The sequence below is a fragment of the Pristiophorus japonicus genome, chromosome 18 (genome assembly GCF_044704955.1).
Source record: "Pristiophorus japonicus isolate sPriJap1 chromosome 18, sPriJap1.hap1, whole genome shotgun sequence".
Taxonomy (NCBI): domain Eukaryota; kingdom Metazoa; phylum Chordata; class Chondrichthyes; family Pristiophoridae; genus Pristiophorus; species Pristiophorus japonicus.
In genome coordinates this window covers 85,479,753-85,502,775 of record NC_091994.1, presented here as the reverse complement: position 1 = coordinate 85,502,775, position 23,023 = coordinate 85,479,753, and the positions used below count along the sequence as shown (strand labels likewise).

General features: G+C 42.7%; 1 protein-coding gene and 1 long non-coding RNA gene across 4 annotated transcripts in view; one reads left to right on the top strand and one right to left on the bottom strand.

Moving 5' to 3' along the window:
- Positions 1-10,699, bottom strand: part of LOC139228814 (PR domain zinc finger protein 2-like) — a 196,213-nt gene extending 185,514 nt beyond the window's left edge. For 2 of the 3 annotated variants that reach the window (XM_070860211.1, XM_070860210.1), the window contains exon 1: positions 10,431-10,699. The gene's annotated coding sequence lies outside the window, so the exon portion shown is untranslated. The remainder of the gene's footprint in view (positions 1-10,430) is intronic. The other variant, XM_070860214.1, reaches the window with a different exon arrangement.
- Positions 10,439-14,681, top strand: LOC139228816 (uncharacterized). Its single transcript, XR_011587627.1, has 2 exons — positions 10,439-10,693; positions 12,846-14,681. It is a non-coding gene; the product is annotated as an uncharacterized lncRNA (long non-coding RNA).
- Positions 14,682-23,023: the final 8,342 nt, after the last annotated feature.

Sequence of the window (23,023 nt, the reverse complement as noted above, 5' to 3'; positions counted from 1 at the left end):
CCCTTCCCCTCTGACACTGGGTTACTTCTCATCCCCTCACTCCCATCAGCAGGCCAATCTTCCAACCACTACTACCTTCATCTTCTGGAACTCCCTCTCAAAATCTCTTTTTTTACATTTGTTCTCAGTATGTGGACAATACTGGCATGGCAGCATTTATTGTCCATTATTAGTTGCACTGAGAAAGTGGTTGTGGGCATTTTTCTTGTGACGAGGGTGCTCCCTTTATGGTGTTAGGTAGGGATTTCCAGAAGACTGTCACAGTGATGATGGATTGGTGAAATGTGTTAGTCAGGATAGCCTGCGATTTGGATGGAAACTTGGTGATGCTGTTTCATAGCTTGGTTGTTGTTGTCCTTCTTGGTGATAGAGGAATTTAGCTTGGTGAGGTGCTGCAGTGCATCCTGTAGATAGTACCTACAGCAGCACAATGTGCCAGTGATAAACGGGGTGGAATATTGAGTTCAATGGTAGGGGTGCCAAAAAAACTGCTCTATCTTGGATAATGTCGAACTTCTCAAGTAATGTTGCTACACCCATCCAAGTAACTGGCAAGAATTTCATCACACACCTGGCGGAACCTTATAGAGGATGGAATGGCTCTCAGTGTACAAGAGATTAGCCACTTGTCACAAAGTGTTAATATGACTGGTCCAGGTACGCTTCTAGTCACGGGTGACACCCAAGGTATTGATGGTGGGGAAGTTGGCAACAACAGTGCTGCTGAAGAACAGGAGGAAATGGTTGGGCTTTTTGTTGGTGGGGATGGTCACTGCCTGGCACAAATATCAACTGTCACTTTTCAGCCCAAATCTAGATGTTGTTTTGGGGGCCCCTGTAGGTTGGCATGGAGCGTCATCTTATCCAGTAGTTGAGAATGGCACCCAACACCAAGGAATCAACAGCAAGCAGCCATTTCCCTTCCAGTCTATAAAAGTCCCCTTACAATCGTTCTGTTAAATAAATGCCTCCTCCCGGACCTCATTTTCAGCTCCCTTTTCTCTCACAATCAGTGTCCACATTGCAGTAAAATGCTCAGAGACATTGTTCTGTACATGAGGTGTGCTACATAACACTCCAAATAATCTCCCCAATCCATGGCCAACCTCTCCACCTCAGAAGTCTCAATCACCAGAGCCATTTCAGACCAATTCCTCATATCTTTCCTCTATTCAACCCCACACACATTTTACAGAAATATAGGCTGGCACTCCAGCGCAGTGCTGAGGGAGTGCTGCATTGTTGGAGGTGCCGTCTTTCAGATGAGACGTTAAACCGAGGCCCCATCTGTCCTCAGGTGGATGCAAAAGATCCCATGGCACTATTTCGAAAAGGAGCAGGGAAGTTATTTACTTGTATTTCTTTGAATTTAGTATACTGTATTCGCTACTCACGATATGGTCTCCTCTACATTGGGAAGACCACGCGTAGATTGGGTGACCGCTTTGGCTTTGCGGAGCACCTCCATTCAGTCCGCAAGTGTGACCCCGAGTTTCCGGTCGCCTGTCACTTTAATACTCCTACTCCACTCCTACTCTGACCTCTCCGTCCTCGGTCTCCTACACTGTTCCAACGAAGCTCAACGCAAGCTCGAGGAACAGCACCTCATCTTTCGTGTAGACACTTTACAGCCTTCTAGACTCAACATCGAGTTCAACAATTTCAGAGCGTAACCGCTGCCAATCTTTGGCTCCCTTTCCCCACCCCACCCCGTTTCTTGTTTTCTCCTCGTCTCGAATGGCAGCTGGTCATTATTTCGCCATTCACACCCTATAAATGACTAATGTTTTTCTAACTTCGGGCATTACCATTTAAATTCGGCCCATCATCCCTTTTGTTTACTTAATCTCTCCTGCCTTCCACCCAATCACAGACCTTCCCTTTTGTTCTTTCCTCCCCTCACTCTGTGTTTGTTAAGAATGTGTTCTTTCCGAACACTCTCCAGTTCTGACAAAGGGTCGTCGACCCGAAACGTTAACTCTACTTTCTCTCCACAGATGCTGCCTGACCCGCTGAGATTTCCAGCATTTTCTGCTTTATTCCAGATTCCAGCATCCGCACTATCCCCGGTGTCTTAGCCAATATTTATCCCTCAATCAACATAACAAAAGCAGGTTATCTGGTCATCACATTGCTGTATGTGGGAGCTTGCTGTACGCAAATCGGCTGCCATGTTTCCCACATTACAACAGTGACTACACTCCATTGGCTGTAAAGCATTTTGAAACGTCCAGTGGTCTTTTAGAAAAAAAAAAGACACGACCCCCGGCTCTAACTCCATCACAAACATTCTCTCAAATTACCAACCACATTATCCTCTGGTCTGCCACCATCAATACCTCCATTAAGTGGCTACACAACCATTCTTGCCACTACTTTTGAAACCTCAATTCCCTCCAGCTCCTGTACAGTTTCCCATCCTCACTATTTCCCCTGTAAGCATAATACCTCGAGCTCAAGTATAGGGGCTTCAGACTAGGAGTGCATATTGGTATGACTGGCTGTACTAACTGCAGATTAGGCTTAACCATCAACAGTTATAGTGTTGTCACCCAACAGCCAAATCCTCCTACTGTTCCTGAAGAGGTTCATCCCAAACTCTTTACCAGAAGTCATCTCCCAAACCACCGTTCACCCTCACCTTAAACATCAACAGAGAAGCCCAATGAATTCTTTCTGCCCAAAACTGGGACAATTTGCATGGCTGATCTTTCACCTCCCTCGCTTATAGTCCTCTTCCCAATTTAGTCCCACACCATCCCAAACTCTGCAGTTTTCCTCCCCACTCCTTATCTAATCCATCGACTATGATGCCTTCCACCTGCTACCTCAACCCCCTTCTGACCTAGCTTTTAACTTCCCAGCTGACTTACCTTCCTCAGGTTCAAGCTTGCAGACAGCAACCTCACCCTATTCTTCTGTTCCTTCCACTTCTGGGATACTACATGCTTTCACCCCTACCCAACACTCATGGAACCCTAATCCATACCTTCAGTCAACTCGAAGATTAACTATTCCAACACTCTCTTCTCCACACTCCATAAATTTCAGCTGATACAAAACTCCTTGGTTCATACACTAGATTGATCCCTGGGATGAGAGGATTGTCCTTTGAGGAGCGATTGAGCCTATACTCTTTGGAGTTTAGAAGAATGAGAGGAGATTGCATTGAAACATAAGAATCTATGGGGGGTTGACAGGGTAGATGCTGAGAGGTTGTTTCCCCCAGCTGGAGAGTCTAAAATTCTGAGGCACAGTCTCAGGATAAGGGGTCAGCCATTTAAGACTGACAGGAGGAGGAATTTGTTCACTCAGAGGGTTGTGAATCTTTGGAATTCTCTAGCCCAAAGGGCTGTTGATGCTGAATCATTAAATATATTCAAGGCAGAAATGGATACATTTCTAGCGGAATCAAGGAATATGGAGATCAAGCAGAAAAGTGGAGTTGAGGTCGAAGTTTCTCCATGACCTTATTGAATAGCGGAGCAGGCTTGAATGGCCCAATGGCTTATCCCGGTTCCTAATTCTTATGTTATGTTCTTATACCCTCTTCTACACAAAGGCCCTTACATCAATAACCATTATCCTTCCCAATTTCCCACAGTACTGTGTGCCCAAGGAAAATAAATTTAAAAGATCCTCATTCTCCTTTTCAAATCCCTTTATAGTCTCGCTCTATCCTATCTGAGCAGCATTCCTCAGCTATATATCTTTGAATACACACTATTCCTCAGACATTGGATTACTGCTTGTTCCCTTGTCCCAATGTTTCATCATCAGAAGGCAATCGCTCAGTCACTACACCCCTGTGGTCTAGAATGATCTCCCAAAACCACCTCACTTTACTACCTCCCTGTGTCTGCATTAAGCCTCCCATCTATTCTTTGACCATGTCTTCCATCTCCTCTCCAGCCTCACCCAAAATGTTCTCCTTGTCACGCGTCTTTCTGCCTTACATTGTTTTCTTTTGTACAAGTTTCTGTAGAAATACTTGCCCCAGCGACTTTCAAGAGAATAACCTAATCAATGGTTCGTGACACCAGAACCCACAACAGTAAAACCCAAGCAGGATATCTTATCCATCCGAATGTGGAGATTAGATTATGTCCTTTAAACTTTCACATTTATTGAAGATTTTGTTTTAACATAAAAGTACACCATTGAAGATTCATATCACAAATACAATTTCATAATTTAAATCAGTTCAGACTTCGCTCAATTCTATCAGATTGTGCTCCTAGATGATAAAATATCTTAAAGGAAAGACATCTATTGAATGCAAAAGTTAGACACCTTTAGGTCAAAAATCACTTTATTACCCTTTCTACTGCATTGTTTGAACTAGTTCTCCAACCCCACGAGCTGGGCAGCAAGCAATTATTTCACAAAACCACTTTTAACAAAAAAAAGACACCAATGAAACAAAAGTGAACTAGCCATCCCTACAAAAAATTACTATTCTTCAATTATAACAAAGCAATACTGCAGTTTCTTTATGCTTTAGAAAAGATTGCACTCAAGGGAAATTTTACATGAGGATTGAGGTAGCCCAGACTTCATTTTCTCAGTGGAGTGTCAAGCAATGGTGAAAGTTGGTTTCCATTTTTCTCCTTTAACAGTAGAACTATGGTCAATGCTTCCCTCAAATCTTTTATTCAATAGTTCCAGATACACTATTCTTCCTCCTATCTACACAGAAATTAAGGCAGCATAATTTCCTACTCTAGTTTACTCTTTCCCTGGGTCTAAAAATTGTATTTCTCCAAACATTTCTATGTACATATGGTACCGAATTCTATAAATGTTTAACGCAGGAGGTTCAAGTTACAACCTGTAAACTACATATTGCCTAAAGGGCCAGACAATCTGGCCCAAGAAGCTCAGACAACTCAGTTTTATGCATATTTCTATTACTTACTCGCTAGTTCCTCAAGTTTGAATTCCGTGGACCGAAAGATTTTCAGGTTATTCCTAGTATTGGTGCCTTATTGGTAGATAAACCCTCAATCTAAACATGATCATATGTGCAAAGTTAATGGGAACAGTCAAATAAACTTTACATCAGCGTGGCTCGGTGTTAACACACCCATCTCAGAGTCAGAAGGTTGTGGGTTCAAGTCCCACTTGAGCCCATAATCTAGGCTGGCACGAGAGAAGTACTGGGGAACGGCTGCTTGTGTCGGAAGTCCGTTTTTCCAAATAAGATATCACTGAGGCGTCGTCTTCTTTTTCAGGTAACAGATGTAAAAGATCCCTTGGCACTATTCAAAGAGGAGTTTATCCCAATGCCCTGGCCAACATTTATCCCTCAGCCAACACCAACAAGAACAGATTCATTGGTCATTTATCTCATTGTTGTGGGGCCTTGCTGTGTGCGTTTCCCTGCAGAACAAAAATAACTACACTTCAAAAGGAATCCACTGGTTGTGCAGAGCTTTTTTTAAACGTCCTGTTGAATGTGAAAAGAGGTATGTAGATACAAGTTCTTTCTTTTACATATGGCCCATGAGGCTCCATGACACTAAGTGGTCCATGAAAACATAAAAACATGGACACTCCTGCTCCAAGGTGTGTATGAGCAGTTGATATACTTTTCCCCATTTCATCTGCAAAGTGAGTGCATCAAGCATTTTGTCAGGATCAATATTAAAGTTCATCTTCATGTTCTGTTTCAGCTTAAAGCTTGCAATCTGATAAATTATTTTTTTCCCCACTTCTGGCCTCGATCAATTCATAATCTTGGTTTTTCTCTCCTTCATCAATAGGAGCGCAGTCACTGTTTCTCCTTGCTTGTTCATTGCAAGCTCGAGATGTGCCATCTTCATTCAGCTTACGTTGAAATCCAGACCCAGCATCACCTCTGAATCTAGCGCATTACCTCCCTTGATCTTTTCTTCTTTAATATCAAGCTTTTCAAACCCAAACTTGGTGTCACCTAACCACTACTATTGATTGATCTGCCTTAGTATTCTCTCCTATTCTTTTCAACATTGGTGGTGTTCTGCACTATGAGACTTTGGTTAGGATTCTCAATAAAGAGTGTCAGAGGGCAGTAGCTAGTTCTATATCTTCGCTGGGGCCAAGGCCTTTATTCTGCTCCCCCAACCTCAATTATATTAAAAACACATCTTACAATACTGTCAAAGAATTTAGAAGGTGTAATGGTGAGCATATGGAATTTTTGTTATATTTAGTGGGATGCCAGTGCCGTTGGCTCCTGATGCACAGATCTCACACTGCCAAAGTAAAACACTGGATTTACTCAAGCCAGCTATGGAAAGACTTAATTTAACAGGGCATTCTTGGCAACAATCCTTTGAGAATCCAGTAAGATTACTTTGAGGGTTGCCAACAGCTGAGCAAAACCCACACGTTCAGAATCAAAGGCACTAACAAACTGCTAAACACAATACAAAAGCAGCTTTAGTTTATAGCATTGGCCCTTCCAAACTAGGGCTGTGTTTGGAGAGAGAACAGGATAACAGAAGGATGAAGTACTCATGATGGTAATAGTGGGAACAACTTGAAGTTGTGAATCAAGAGGATTAAAGTATATTGGCATCAATGCACTAAATGAGGCCAAAGAAACACAAGAATGATCCAAGATAGCAATCTGATATTGGTTTTCTGTTACGTTTGAAGATAAAGGTTAAGGGACTTCAAAGATTGGGTATATGACATTTGACCTTTGACATAGGTCTATTATTCTCTGGGAGGAGAAAATCTGTCCAACATCTAACCTATTGCTTCCCTTGCATTATTTATACGCATGACCCCTGATCCTCCCCAATCTATCTAATGATAATTATGTTATTTGTGACTTACACAAAAATGAGACAATGCAAGGAATATATTTGTTGATAGGATAATCTGATAACTCACAAGTGGTGCAGCTGCAAGTGAGATTAGATCAGCCTTTTCATGGAACTATAAATATAACAGTCCCCGACCGCATTATTACTTTCCCCATTTTTCCTGTTATTGCCTTACTAATTTCCCTTTTCCTCTACTGAAAGGGTTAAGGTTCCACAGATGCCAGTTACTCTACAATAACCTATACAACTGGCCATTCTTAATAAGGGAGCCTAGACAGTGAGTGACACTGATGCAGGATATTCGAACATGGAAGGCATGACAGCCGAGACTAGATCGGTCCTTACCGTACATTCACATGTGCTCTGAGAAGCCCTGGCAGATTTTGCACTACACTTGCTCAGGGGCAAAGCGATCATTTTAATTGCCCTTCGGATTATTGTTCTCTTGACGTTAATATTGTAAAAATAAAAATAAGTACTTCCAATAATTGACACTTGGATGCGCAATTGAAACACTCAAGTAGAAATACATCAGAAAATAAAACAGTCTTTTGCCAGTGAAGTGACAATGCTAGATTTATAGAATTCACAATTAAGGTACAGCATACTGATCAGCTTATCAGAATATTTTTTTTCCTATCAAATCAACAGGATAGAAATGGTTTCCCAACCAGTGTTTTGTTTTATTTTAAAACTGTTTTGCTAAACAATTCTGGTGCTTTTAATAAAAAAACAATTCAAAACCACCTGACATCACATTGAACAAAAGAAAAAAAAAACTTGCATTCATATTGCGCTTTTCATGACCACCGGATGTCTCAAAGCACTTTACAGCCAATGAATTACTGTTGAAGTGTAGTCACTGTTGTAATGTAGGAAACACTGCAGCCAATGTGAGCACAGCAAGCTCCCACAAACAGCAATGTGAAAATGACCAGATAATCTGTTTTAGTGATATTGATTGAGAGATAAATATTAGCCAGGACACCATCACACAATCTTGAACCAAATCCACAGATTTGTATAAATTAATTTCAACCATTTTTGAAAAATAAAAGGGGTTAAGTCTGAAACGTATTGTATGAATGGACACATCTGCAAGACCCATGAGTTGTTGAACAGTTTTACTTGTGCAGATATTTAGCAGACTACAAAGTTATCTTATCCCGTACAGGTGGTAGCAAATTTAGAAAACCCCTTAACAAACCAAGGAACCTCATATAGTAGAGTCAACCCTTACTAACCATAGGGACTAACAACCCCATTACTCTTATGAAGGTCTGATTTCCTCTATTGATTGTAAAAAGCTTTAGGCAAGACCATGGGTTGAAGAAAATACAAATTGTTATGGTATTTACAGCAAAACATAATCCCTAATTATCAACCACTAATCCTTTATTCACAGAATGTTAAATAAATATATTTTATTTGATGGTTTAGTAAACCAGACAAGAATACAAATTACACAAAATATTTCAAAATGAATTATACTACAAGTACTTCATCTGCAATCAACTTCAGCAATATATGAGAATACAAGAAATAGGAGCTGCTCTGCCATTCAATAAGATCATGGCTGATCATCTCCCTCAACCCTACCTTCCCAGTCTATCCTCATATCTCTTGATTCCCTTAATATCAAAAAATCTATTGATCTCTGTCATGAATACACTCAACAACTGAGCAGCCACAGCCGTCTGGGGTAGAGAATTCCAAAGATTCATAGCCCTTTGAGTAAAGAAATTTCTCTTCATCTCAGTCTAAATGGCTGACCCTTTATTCTGAGATTGTGACCCCTAGTTCAAGACTCCCCAGCTAGGTGAAACATTCTCCCAGCATCTACCTTGTCAAGCACCTTAATAATTTTATATGTTTAAATTAGATCACCTCATATTCTTCCAACTCTCGGAAAAATAGGGGAAAACGGCAAATCCCAGGAATCAAGCCAGTGACCCTTTGTTGCACTCCTTCCAAGGATAGTATATCCTGCCTTAGGTAAGGAGACCAAAATCATACACAGTACTCCTGGTGTGGTCTCACCAAAGCCTTATATCATTGCAGTAAGACATCTTGGGGCCAAAATTGCCCACCACTTGAAATGGGGCCCACCTACCCTGTTTCTGTTGTTTTTGCCGGCGCAGTGGATGCAGTGGCCTCTTGAGCGAAATTCCGCTCTTTGACTTTTTTTTCTTCAGCGGACCGGAAGTCGGTCATAATGGAGGCGGATGTGCGGCGGTAAACGGAAGCTCGCTGTCTAGAGGGCGGAAGTTGGGGGCGGGTGTAGTGGCCATTGTTGTCCGCTGATAAAGTCATCACAGCTCTCCCCTTCACTTAAAGGCGAGAACCTGCTCGATTCTCTAAGTTCAGCCTACTGGGCCACCAGGGAAGGTTTCGGGGGTGCCAGTCCACTTGTTGGCAGCCCGGCCGAACTCGGGGCATAATTGTCGGCCCGACATGACAGTTGGCCGACAAAAAAAACATGGTGGCAGCGGCAGCAGGTCCTCCCCTTTAACGGGAGCTGCGCCGCCATTTTAAAAAGACTTCAAGCTCAGTGCACAAAAAGCTGCTTTTGGCACTGCGCTGCAGGAGCAAGATTTATTTGGTGAAATTTCACCATCGGGGAGAACATCGGCGGTGGACGCTCTGATAACGCACTTAGGACGGATCGGCAGCAGCGGAGTAGTGGTGGGGGGAGTGGGTCACCGTCGGGATACCACAGGAGCGGGACTTTCAAAATGGCGGCCATTGCACTCCACAGCGAGGCCGCCAATTTACGGCGATAACAGGCCTGAAGAGAAGGGGCAATTTCGGCACCCTTTCCTCTTAAACGCCAATCCTTTTGTAATAAAGGCTAACGTACCATTTGGTTTCCTAATTGCTTGCTATACCTGCATATTAACTTTCTGGAGGACATCTAGATCCCTCTGAACACCAACATTTCCCAGTCTCTCTCACCTTTTAGAAAATATTCGGCTTTCCTATTTTTCCAACCAAAGTGGATAACTTCACACTTCTCTACATTATATTCCATAATCATATGGATAAAGCACATTAGAGGCAAAAAGTGTAATCCTTGTGCTACTAGAACACACCTTTCTTCTCTGAATTATTCATTCTTTTAAACAAAACACAAAATCTCCTTTTTCATCTCTGAACCTGAATAAAATCCCTCCTCATCTTGTCAAATTCACAACATAAGCCCTTTAAAAATGTGATTTCAAATTGGAATTTGAAGAGTATGATAAGAATATTCCATTTAAATCCCAACCCCGCGCCCCCCCCCCCAAATATAATTTACCGTCGAAATAAAAATATATTTTTATTTTATGGATCCCCTCCTCACAATTACGATTAAAAGTCGATTAAACACATCGAATTGATTTGTTTTGTTGTGAGAACAAGACAGTCAACATTCCCAACTTTCAAAATCAAACCAAGTTTGATGTTAAAAAATGTTAAAAACAGAGAAAGATGCCATTAAACACCTGACAAATAATATTTAAGGATGCAAAACTGGGAACAGTTACTGTTTAAATTGGAAGACAAAAGATTTGAATTAAAAAGTGTAAAATAAAGTGCATCGTGAAGGAACAAGATTGAATGATGTCAAGTTACCTGTTCGGAGCTGGCCACGGGTCCGGCGGTTGGAGGCTCTGATCCGGTTCAGCCAGTCTGGGTCTGGATCGCTTCGCTCGGGGTTAAAGTTGATGCCGTGTGTCCGGCTGACGCGGGTTAGTGGGCAGATTGGGCGGGGAGTGGAGGCGGAGTGGGACAACTCTGGTTCGAGCGAGCTGCACTCTCGAAGTGATGGAACTGCAAAGCGCGGCCGGATTTCGCCAGCAATCGGCCCCGGCCGACAGGGGGAGGCGAAAACTGAGGTAAAGCGTGTGTCCGCGGGCGGTTGGGGTACTTTTAATAGGCTGGGGAAAGCGGCTCGGTTGCCTGCAAGATGGCGGCGGGCGTTGGCAGCGCGCGCCTGATCAACTGTCCCGCAGACCTGGGGTCAACCCCGCACACATTGTCACCTTTATTGCTAATCATATACTTTAGCCGTCGTGGCCCGAGAGCAAACTCCTTCGAGATTCACAGATCAGTGGGACACCGTCTCCCTGAACATTTGTTTGGCAAACTTTATTCTGCTTGGGGGTGCAAGAGCCATGTGTTTTCTGTCATTAACCCCCTTCTCTCTCTCGAAGGAGCTGGCCATGCAGTTGGTACAGTTCCATCTGCCTCCCTGCTTGCTCATCCAAAGTGGCCGTTTTTTCACCTACAAGTGCGGGCAGAACTTTCCACCAGGGAAAACATCACATCGACGGATTCTTCACCCCCCCCAACAGCCACACAAAAGGACATTTTCCAGCTATTGTCACCCCAGGGATGCTGAAACCCACTGTAGCATCCCTCCAACTTTTTTTTAATTTCAAAATATACTTTATTCATAAAAAAAATCTGTACAGTACATGCCACAGGTGAGATCAGCCAACTCTGCACAACCAGGACATGTACCTGTGGCCATCCTAGACTTTATGGCTCAGTTCCGCCCCCGTGATCCATTTTTCCACTGAGCTGTTGGAGGAGAACCTGTTTGTCATTTTCATCACCTTACCAACAAGCCATACACAGATGCATTTAATTGTGATTTATTTCATTCTGTTCTGTATTATAAATAAATAAATGGTATGCTGAGCACATTCTTTTAAGGCCTTTATTTTATTGCTGTTCTTTGGTTACAAAAGTCTTGCATAAAGACAGATACACTTGAAATGACTGACTGATTGATTGATTATATCATTCTTGCCTTTGTCTAAACTAAAACAGAAAACACCTGAATACTCCAATCACTTAAGCATCAGTGATCCTCATGAGTGAAAAATGCTCATTTGCAAGTTTTAAATTACTGTTACTTCCTGTGTAATTACTAGAGTGGTGCATCTCTGTTCCAGACACTTCAGGCATCACTCTTGTTACACATTCAAATATCTGTCATATTTGCACGTGTTTGCCTCAAATTTCATATTGGTAAATCAACAAATCACAACATACCACATAGGTAACATACCAATCAAAAGCAGGAATAGAGGGAATTATAACTACCAATTGAACTACAATTAATCAACAGTAAGTGACCAGCTATCAATAAAACAACTAGCAAGAAGATGAATGAGAACCAATTAAACTGTTCAAAAAATGTTGCCAATCATTTCTGCCACTTTTTCTCCTCAGTAACTGATTACATAGAATTGAAAATAAACAGCAGAGCTGATCTCCAGTTGTCTTGGTAAATCCTTGCCACTGGACCAAGACCTGGCTCTGTCAAGCCCGTGCAACGGCCACCCATGTTAAAAAAATCCACGCACAGGCATCTTCCACCCTTCAACGTGTAGTTCGGGACCTGGAATATCAGGTCCCTCATTGAAACATCTGTGAACTCATCTCTTTTTGGTGTGGAAGCAAGTCATCCTCGATACGAGGGACCACCTAAGAAGAGAATTGAAAATAAGGTTTTTTAACATAATTGCATCAAACTTACATAATTCACACCAAAATCACGAAATTACCTACACAGTTGCCTTTTCTGTGTTTGAAATCTAACTAATAGTTTTCCTTCCCCCCCCCCCAATAAGAAGCGTGTGCTTTGTTTAGGTACCTAGAAATTAAGTTCATGGGACTCCAAAGGCAATCACATTATTAGTTACATTAAAAAATTCAAAATAGTAGCTTACAATTCCCAAAATACACCAGTGTGTTATTCTGAAATTAATTGGACTACATTTTCTGAATGCATATAACGCTACCTCTCTACTGAATAATAAACGATACCTGTACCTCATTTTGGTGCAAGTGAGGAATACATTACACGGAAGGATTTTTTAATGATTGACAGCAAGCAGGGCCATTCACAAAGACATCCTGCAACACTAAAAGCCAAGGAAGCCATTTGTAGAATGGGTGAATACTTTGGAGATTTAACTGAATTTGGGTTTTGGCATAAAAACAAAATAAAGCATGAACATTTTTTTACTTTCTCAGGTAACTAACGGGAAAAACAATGGGGATGAATCACCTTACGGTTTCTCTCATCTTACCGCTTTAACTTGTGGCGGGGGGATGCCTGGCGGAAACCCCATTTACAGACACAAACATCATTTCCACCAAAGATACAGCAGCGGAGCATGAGAAGCACTGAAGAAATGTACCCCAATGTGACTGACTATGCATATTGTATGAGCAGATTTATTTATTTATATAACTGCAGGGGATGAGGAAAGTTCTATTTATGCACTCAATTTATTTTACAATTTTTATCTGTAAGCAATGTATTTTGGATCTCTTAAGAGAAAGGTCACTATTCCATAAGCCTTAATTTTAAGATTGATTACACAGGAACAAGAGTCGGTCAGTGAGCCCCTTGAGCCTGTACAGCTATCCTATTAGGCTGACCTGTACCGTAACTCCATTTACACTCCTTTTCTCCATATCTCTTGATACCCTTACCTAACAATCATCTATCGATCTCCACCTTGAAAATTCTCATTGACCCAGCTTCCACAGTGTTTTGGGGCAGAGAGTTCCTGATTTTCATTGCTTCTTGGTTCCACTCCTAACTGGTCTAGCTCTAAATTTAAGATTATGCTCCCTTGTTCCGATTGCCCCACCAGAGAAAATAGTTTGTATCGACTTTATTGAATTCCTTGATCATTTTAAACACCTTGATTAAAGCAGCCCTCAACCGTATTCACTCCGGGGAATACAAATCAAGGTTATGCATCCTGTCCACATTATTTAACCCCTTAAGCCCCTGTATCATTCTGGTGAATCTGCACTGCACCCCCTTCAAGGCACGTATATTTTTCCTGAGTTGTAATGCCCAAAACTGAATGCAGTACTCCAGATGTGGTCTGACCATTGTTCTGTACAATTAAACCATCACTTCCTCACTTATGTTTTTCAGCCCTCTTGAGATAAAGGTCAACATTCCATCAGCCTTTTTGATTGCTTTTCGTACCTGTGCACCAACTTTAGTAATCTGTGTCGATGGACACCTAAATCCCTTTGTTCCTCCACAGCTCCTACTCTCTCACCATTAAAAAAATATTCCGATTTGTCTTTTTTGTATCCAGCGTAGATGACCTCAGAGTTCACAACATTGAATTCCATCTACCACTCAATCTATCAATGTTCCCTTGTAACTTCCTGTTTCCATCTACACAACTTACTATGCTTCTTAACTTAGTGATCTACAGTTCCCTGGGGAATATAACTTTTCACATCCTGCCAATTGGAGAACATTCCCTTTATCAACGTAGCCCCTAAGATGTGCACCGATCAGGAGGTCCCAGGCAGACTGCTCACCAGCTGTTGCCGCTGGAAAAGATACCGTACATGCACAGCCGCTGCAGCAAATTAAAAAATTAATTAGAGGGAACATTGCCCTTTCTCCCTACTTCTACCACCCAACCAATTACTAACCCCGTCAGAAGGTTACTTCCAATTCTGTACGCTTTAATTTTTGATAATCTATTATGCAGAATATCAAATGCATTCTGGAAGTCCATATAGACAACATCCACAGACACCCCCCTATCCACATGCCAGTGACCTCAAAAAATGTATCTAGATTAGTTAGATGTGATCTACCTGTCAGATCCATGCTGCCTCTCCTTAGGCAGCTCATACTTGTCCAAGTGCTCATTCACTCTGACCTGATATTTTCCAGTGCTCAAACTGGTGTTAAACTGACAGGTCTGTCTTCCTTCCTAACTAATGCAGTGATATTTGCAACTTTCCGATCCATCGATACAATTCCTGAAAATGATTTATTATTTTCTCCCTTTTTACGTATATTAAATCAACTAGATTCCTTGACTTATTTTTGGGTTCCTTTATACCTCTGGTATTTTGTCCTCTTTCCCCACAATAAAAAAACATTCAAAGTACCCATTTGATAAGTCTGCCATTTCCTTATTATCCGCTATAGTTTCACCTGCATTTGTCTTTAATGGTCCCGCATTCCCCTTTTACCACTCTTTATGTATTTATAACAATTTTTGCAGTTAGCTTTGATATCCATTGCAAGTTTTATTTCATATTCCTTTTTGCACCTTTTATTACTTTCTCCATATACCTTTATTGCCACATGTACGCTGATGACACCCAGTTCTACCTCACTACCACTTGTCTCGACCCCTCCACAGTCTCTAAATTGTCAGACTGCTTGTCCAACATCCAGTTCTGGATCAGCAGACATTTTCTCCAACTGACTATTGTGAAGACCGAAGCCATTGTTTTCGGTTCCCTCCACAAACTCCATTCCCTAGCCATTGACTCCATCTCTCTTCCCAACTTCTGTCTGAAGCTGAACCAGGCTGTTCACAACCTTGGTTTCACATTTGACCCTGAGATGAGCTTTCAACCACATATCCGTAGCATAACTAACACCGCCTATTTCCACCTCTGTAACATCGCCTGTCTCCACCCTTGCCTCAGCTCATCTGCTGCTGAAACCCTCATCCATGTGTTTGTTATCTCTAGACTTGACTATTCCAACACACTCCTGGCTGGCCTCTCACATTCTACCCTACGTAAACTAGAGGTGATCCAAAACTCAACTGCCATGTCCTAATTCGCACCAAGTTCCGCTCACCCATCACCCCTGTGCTCGCTGACCTACATTGGCTTCCGGTTAAGCAACGCCTCGATTTCAAAATTCTCATCCTTATTTTCAAATTCCTTCATGGCCTCACCCCTCCCTATTCGCTAATCTCCTCCAGCCCCACAACCCCCCGAGATGTCTACGCTCCTCTAATTCTGCCCTCTTCATTATCCCTGATTATAATCGCTCAACCATTGGTGGCCGTGCCTTCTGTTGCCTAGGCCCAAAGCTCTGGAACTCCCTGCCTAAAGCTTTCTATCTCTCTTTCCTCCTTCAAGACCCTCCTTAAAACCTATCTCTTTGACCAAGCTTATGGTCACCTGTGCTAATTTCTACATACGCGGCTCAGTGCCAAATTGTTTTATCTCATAATACTCCTGTGAAGCTCCTTGGGACGTTTCACTATGTTAAAGGGGCTATATAAATAATGTTGTTGTTGTTGCCTTTTATAGCTTTCCCAGTGTGTTGAATTTCCAATTTTCCTTGTAATTGTGTAAGCTTATTCTTGCAGCTTGGTACTGTGTCTTGCCTCGTTTGTTGACCATGGTTGCGTAACTACACAAGTGGAGCCTTTGCCTTTTTAGGGGCATTTGCTGGTTTTGTATTATTCCACATACTTATCTGAATACTTTCCACTGTCTATAGGTTTACCCATTAACAGTTCAGCCCAGTTTACTGTGGTCAATTAATTTCTCATCCCTTCAAAATTTACCTTACTTACATTTAAAACCCTGGTTTGTGAGTCTCCCTTCTACCTCTCAAACCTAAGATCAAATTTAGTCATATACTATTCCCAAGATGTTCCCTTATCATTAGATTGTTAATTATGGTTCGTTACTCATGACTAAATCTAATATGGTCTGTTCCCATGTCAGTTTTAAAACATATTGTTCCAGAAAACTTTCCTGAATACATTCTAGAAATACAGTGCCTTTCCTACTTGGAGTGCGCTGCTTCTCCCAGTCTATGTGAAAATTAGACTCTCTCGTTATAACCACATTGTTTTTGCTCCATGCTTCTCCAATCTCTGTATTTGTACACCCGCCCCCCACCCCCCGCGCACTACAATAATACTGTCAAGATACAAAAGTTTACCTGACTTAAATTTCAAACCCTGGTTTGTGACTCTTCCTTCTACCTCTCAAACCTAAGATCAAATTCAGTCATATATGATCACTATTCCCAAGATGTTCTGACGAAGGGTCAGCAACCTGAAACATTAACTCTGTTTCTCTTTCCACAGATGCTGCCTGACCAGCTGAGTATTTCCAGCAATTTCTGTTTTTAATACTATCAACCTTTCTCAACCCCACACATTGATAGCCTTGTGGAACTGACTCCCAGACAAGGAAGCTGATAACATTTCAATTAAAAAGGAGAAAAAAAAACACTTGTAAATGCTGGAAATCTGAAAGATTAGAAAGTGCTGGAAATACACAGCAAGCCAGTTAGCATCTGTGAAAAGAAAGGACAGGTTAACATTCAAGGTAAAACTTGTTGCTGGAATTGGAAACAAAATAAAGCAACAATAAAGGGTTAAAGAAAGGAGCAGTATGCAGCTGCTGGGAACAATGTGACGGAATGCCACTACAAAGTACAGCGCGAGCCGGTCCAAAAGGGCAACGGCTGTGAAGAGGGTAACTGCATTGGACGTCACCATAACCCAAGTCGGTGATTGGAGTGTGGGCAGGTACAGCAGGAGCGGCAAGGTCGGGGCGAAGGAACGGTGAGAGATTGCAGAGCAATGTGATCAGGGCCCAAGAGAGGCATGAGTTCGGGGCCCAGAAGTGGCATGGGCCCAGGGGTAGCACGGGCCAGCCCACACTGCGATATGTGTGTGCACTAGGTCTGTGCAGCAGAGCTGGTCTCCAGTCGTCTTGGTTAACCCTTGCCACTGGACCAAGACCAAACTCTGTCAAGCCCGTGTGGTGGCTGGTGTGCAACGGCCACCACATGTTAAAAAAAATTCATGCACAGGCATCTTCCACCCTTCAATATGCAGTTCAGGACCTGGAATATTAGGTCCTTCATTGAAACACCTGTGAAGTCATTGAACTCATCCCTTTTTGGCGTGGAAGCAAGTCATCCTCGATTTGAGGGATCGCCTAAGAAGAAAGAAAGGAGAATAATCAACAAATAAATTAGAGAGAGTAAGTTAATTGGTTGAATGATCTGTAAACTGCTAGATGATACAAGACATCAATAGCTAACGCTTAAAAAGGCTCGGGAGAGGCAAATAAATGGGGAAAATTAAAAAAAATAACCTGCAGCTGCAGGAGATCTTGAATGAAAACAGAAAATGCTGGATGTTAACTGTTGTGTATGCAATAACTGTTAGACTGAGTACTGTTTGACTCCAAGAGGTATGACCTTGGCTTTGTATTATTAAGGTCCAACGTGACTAATATACACGTGCATGCAGCCCATTGGCCTCCAGCAGTGACGCCATCTAGTGGCTAGTGATTACAAAAGTACATACATGACAATATATCCCCCTCTGAGATATTAACATAGTCTTACAAATTGAGACGGTCCAGTGTTTTACGCTTACGGGTTGACCGTCTCAGTTCAACTCCAGCCTTGGGTGAGTGTTCAGAGTGTGTTGTGACTGGTGGTTGGGTGGCTGACCTGGTGGGAGTGGCAATGAGCATGTCAGGGATTGAAAGTCCATTTTCATTGAACATGTCAGTGATTGAAAATCCCGATTCACTGATGACCACTGAGTCCTCGGATGACTGGGGATACATTGGTTGGTCGTCAATTATCTCTTCCTCCGACTGTTCCAGTTCGTCTGTGTGCCGCATCTTTGTCTGATCCATATGTTACCTGCATGTTTGCCCATTTTTGAGCTTGACAATAAATACTCTGTTGCCCTCCTTGGCCATGATAGTCCAACGATCCACTTGGGACCCTGACCATAATTCAGAATATATACAAGATCATTTAGAGAAATATTGCGTGACACAGCTGCGCGATCATGATACCCTCGCTGAATTTGTCTTCTATATTCAACATGATTATTCATAGAAAATAGGTGCAGGAGTAGGCCATTCGGCCCTTCGAACCTGCACCGCCATTCAATAAGATCATGGCTGATCATTCCTTCAGTACCCCTTTCCTGCTTTTTCTCCATAACCCCTTGATCCCCTTAGCCATAAGGGCCATATCTAACTCCCTCTTAAATATATCCAATGAACTGGCATCAACAACTCTCTGCGGCAGGGAATTCCACAGATGAACAACTCTCCGAGAGAAGAAGTTTCTCCTCATCTCAGTCCTAAATGGCCTATCCCTTATCCTAAGACTGTCTGCTGGTTTTGGACTTCCCCAACATTGGGAACATTCTTCCCACATCTAACCTGTCCAGTCGCGTCAGAATCTTATACGTTTCTATGAGATCCCCTCTCATCCTAAACTCCAGTGAATAAAGGCCCAGTTGATCCAGTCTCTCCTCATATGATAGTCCATCCATCCCTGGAATCAGTCTGGTGAACCTTTGCTGCACTCCCTCAATAGCAAGAACGTCCTTCCTCAGATTAGGAAACCAATACTGAACACAATATTCCAGGTGAGGCCTCACTAAGGCTCTGTACAACTGCAGTAAGACCTCCCTGCTCCTATACTCAAATCCCCTAGCTATGAAGGCCAACATACCATTTGTCTTCTTTACCGCCTGCTGTACCTGCATGCCCACTTTCAGTGACTGATGAACCATGACACCCAGGTCTCGTTGCACCTCTTTTCCTAATCTGCCACCATTCAGATAATACTCTGCCTTTGCGTTTTTGTCCCCAAAATGGATAACCTCACATTTATCCACATTATACTGCATCTGCCATGCATTTGCCCACTCACCTAACCTGTCCAAGTCACCCTGCAGCCTCTTAGCGTCCTCCTCACAGCTCACACCGCCACCCAGTTTAGTGTCATCCGCAAACTTGGAGATATTACACTCAATTCCTTCATCTAAATTGTTACTATATATTGTAAAGAGCTGGGCCCTGCGGCACTCCACTAGTCACTGCCTGCCATTCTGAAAAGGACCCGTTTATACCGACTCTCTGCTTCCTGTCTGCCAACCAGTTCTCGATCCACATCAGTACATTACCCCCAATACCATGCGCTTTGATTTTGCACACCAATCTCTTGTGCAGGACCTTGTCAAAAGCCTTTTGAAAGTCCAAATACACCACATCCACTGGTTCTCCCTTGTCCACTTTGCTAGTTACATCCTCAAAAAATTCCAGAAGATTCGTCAAGCATGATTTCCCTTTCATAAATCCATGCTGACTTGGTCCGATCCTGTCACTGCTTTCCAAATGTGCTGCTATTTCATCCTTAATGATTGATTCCAACATTTTCCCCACTACTGATGTCAGGCTAACCGGTCTATAATTACCCGTTTTCTCTCTGCCTCCTTTTTTTTAAATTGGTGTTACATTAGCTACCCTCCAGTCCATAGGAACTGATCCAGAGTCGAGAGACTGTTGGAAAATGATCACCAATGCATCCACTATTTCTAGGGCCACTTCCTTAAGTACTCTGGGATGCAGACTATCAAGCCCCGGGGATTTATCGGCCTTCAATCCCATCAATTTCCCTAACACAATTTCCCGCCTAATAAGGATATCCTTCAGTTCCTCCTTCTCACTAAACCCACTGTCCCCTAGTATATTCAGAAGGTTATTTGTGTCTTCCTTCGTGAAGACAGAACCGAAGTATTTGTTCAATTGGTTTGCCATTTCTTTGTTCCCCATTATAAATTCACCTGAATCCGACTGCAAGGGATCTACGTTTGTCTTCACTAATCTTTTTCTCTTCACATATTTATAGAAGCTTTTGCAGTCAGTTTTTATGTTCCCTGCTAGCTTCCTCTCGTACTCTATTTTCCACCTCTTAATTAAACCCTTAGTCCTCCTCTGTTGAATTCTAAATTTCTCCCTGTCCTCAGGTTTGTTGCTTTTTTTAGCCAATTTATATGCCTCTTCCTTGGCTTTAACACTATCCTTAATTTCCCTTGTTAGCCATGGTTGAGCCACCTTCCCCGTTTTATTTTTACTTCAGACAGGGATGTACAATTGCTGAAGTTCATCCATGTGATCTTTAAATGTTTGCCATTGCATATCCACCGTCAACCCTTTAAGTATCCTTTGCCAGTCTATTCTAGCCAATTCACGTCTCATACCATTGAAATTACCTTTCCTTAAGTTCAGGACCCTAGTTTCCGAATTAACTTTGTCACTCTCCATCCTAATAAGGAATTCTACCATATTATGATCACTCTTCCCCAGGGGGCCTCGCACAACAAGATTGCTAATTAGTCCCTTCTCATTACACATCACCCAGTTTAGGATGGCCAGCTCTCTGGTTGGTTCCTCGACATATTGGTCTAGAAAACCATCCCTAATACACTCCAGGAAATCCTCCTCCACCGCATTGTTACCAGTTAGGTTAGTCCAATCAATATGTAGATTAAAGTCGCCCATGATTACTGCTGTACCTTTATTGCACACCTCCCTTATTTCTTGTTTGATGCTGTCCCCAACCTCACTACTACTATTTGGTAGCCTGTACACAACTCCCACTAGCGTTTTCTGCCTTTTGGTATTCCATAGTTCCACCCATACCGATTCCACATCATCCAAGCTAATGCCCTTCCTTACAATTGCATTGATTCCATCTTTAACCAGCAATGCCACCCCGCCTCCTTTTCCTTTCTGTCTATCCTTCCTAAATGCTGAATACCCTTGGATGTAGAGTTCCCAGCCTTGGTCTCCCTAGAGCCATGTCTCCGTGATGCCAATCACATTGTATCCGTTAACTGCTATCTGCACAGTTAATTCATCCACCTTATTCCAAATACTCCTCGCATTGAGGCACAGAGCTTTCAGGCTTGTCTTTTTAATACACTTTGCCACTTTAGAATTTTGCTGTAATGTGGCCCTATTTGATTTTTGCCTTGGGTTTCTCTGCCCTCCGCTTTTACTATTCTCCTTTCTATCTTTTGCTTCTGACTCCATTTTATTTCCCTCGGTCTCCCTGCATAGGTTCCCATCCCCCTGCCATATTAGTTTAACTCCTCCCCAACAGTACTAGCAAACATTCCCCCTAGGACATTGGTTCCGGTCCTGCCCAGGGGCAGACCATCTGGTTTATACTGGTCCCACTTCCCCCAGAGCCGGTTCCAAAGCCCCAGGAATTTGAATCCCTCCCTTATGCACCACTGCTCAAGCCACACATTCATCTGAGCTATCCTGCGATTCCTACTCTGACTTGCACGTGGCACTGGTAGCAATCCTGAGATTACTACTTTTGAGGTCCTACTTTTTAATTTAACTCCTAGCTCCTTAAATTCATCTCGTAGAACCTCATCCCGTTTTTTACCTATATCGTTGGTACCTATATGCACCATGACAACTGGCTATTCACCCTCCCTTTTCAGAATGTCCTGCATTCAAGTCAGGATGTACAAGAGATAGCTTGGTCTTAAGACCTCTCTTCATCATTAATTCAGCAGGCGAGACCCCGGTAAGCATGTGTGGTCTTGTCCTGTAACTAAGCAGTATGCATGACAGGCGAGTCTGCAGTGACCCTTGGGTTACTCGCTTCACACACTGCTTTATGATTTGGACAGCACATTCTGCTTGCCCATTGGATACAGGTTTGAATGGTGCTGACCTTACATGTTTGATACCATTGAGTTTCGTGAACTCTTGAAACTCCTGATTGGTGAAGCACGATCCGTTGTCGCTAACAATCCTGATTGGTGAAGCACGATCCGTTGTCACTAACAACGATGTCAGGCAGACCATGTGTCGCGAACATGACACTGAGATTCTCAATGGCAGCTGTGGATATGCTGGATGACATGATTTTACACTCTATCCACTTCACATATGCATCCACCACAACTAAAAACATCTTCCCCAGGAAAGGACCTGCAAAGTCTATGTGGATCCTGGATCATGGTTTCGACGGCCACAACCACAGACTCAGCGGCGATTCCGCTGGTGCTTTGCTGAGCTGCATGCAAGTGCTACACTGATGCACACATGATTCCAGCTCAGAGTTAATTCCCGGCCACCATACATGAGGCCTGGCGATGGCTTTCATCATTACAAAGCTGGGATGTGTGCTATGTAGCTCAGGTACAAATTTCTCTCTCCCTTTCTTTGGCTTAACAACACAATTGCCCCACAGTATACAATCCGACTGAATAGACAGTTCGTCTTTGCGATGAATGTAAGGTTTGGTCTCCTTGCACATTTGCTTGGGTATGGCAGACCAATCACCTTTGAGGATACAACTCTTCACCACCAATAAAATCAGGTCCTGGCTGGTCCAGGTCTTAACTTGTTGAGCTGTGTCAGGGGTTCCTTCACTCTCAATAGCATCCATAACTAACAATAGATCCACCGGTTGTGGCGTTTCCACCTCCGGTGTGGGCAACGGCAGACGGCTCAAAGTATCGGCACAATTCTCGGTGCCAGGTCTATGGTGAATGACATAATCATAAAAGGATAATGTCAGCGCCCACCTCTGGTTGCGGGATGAA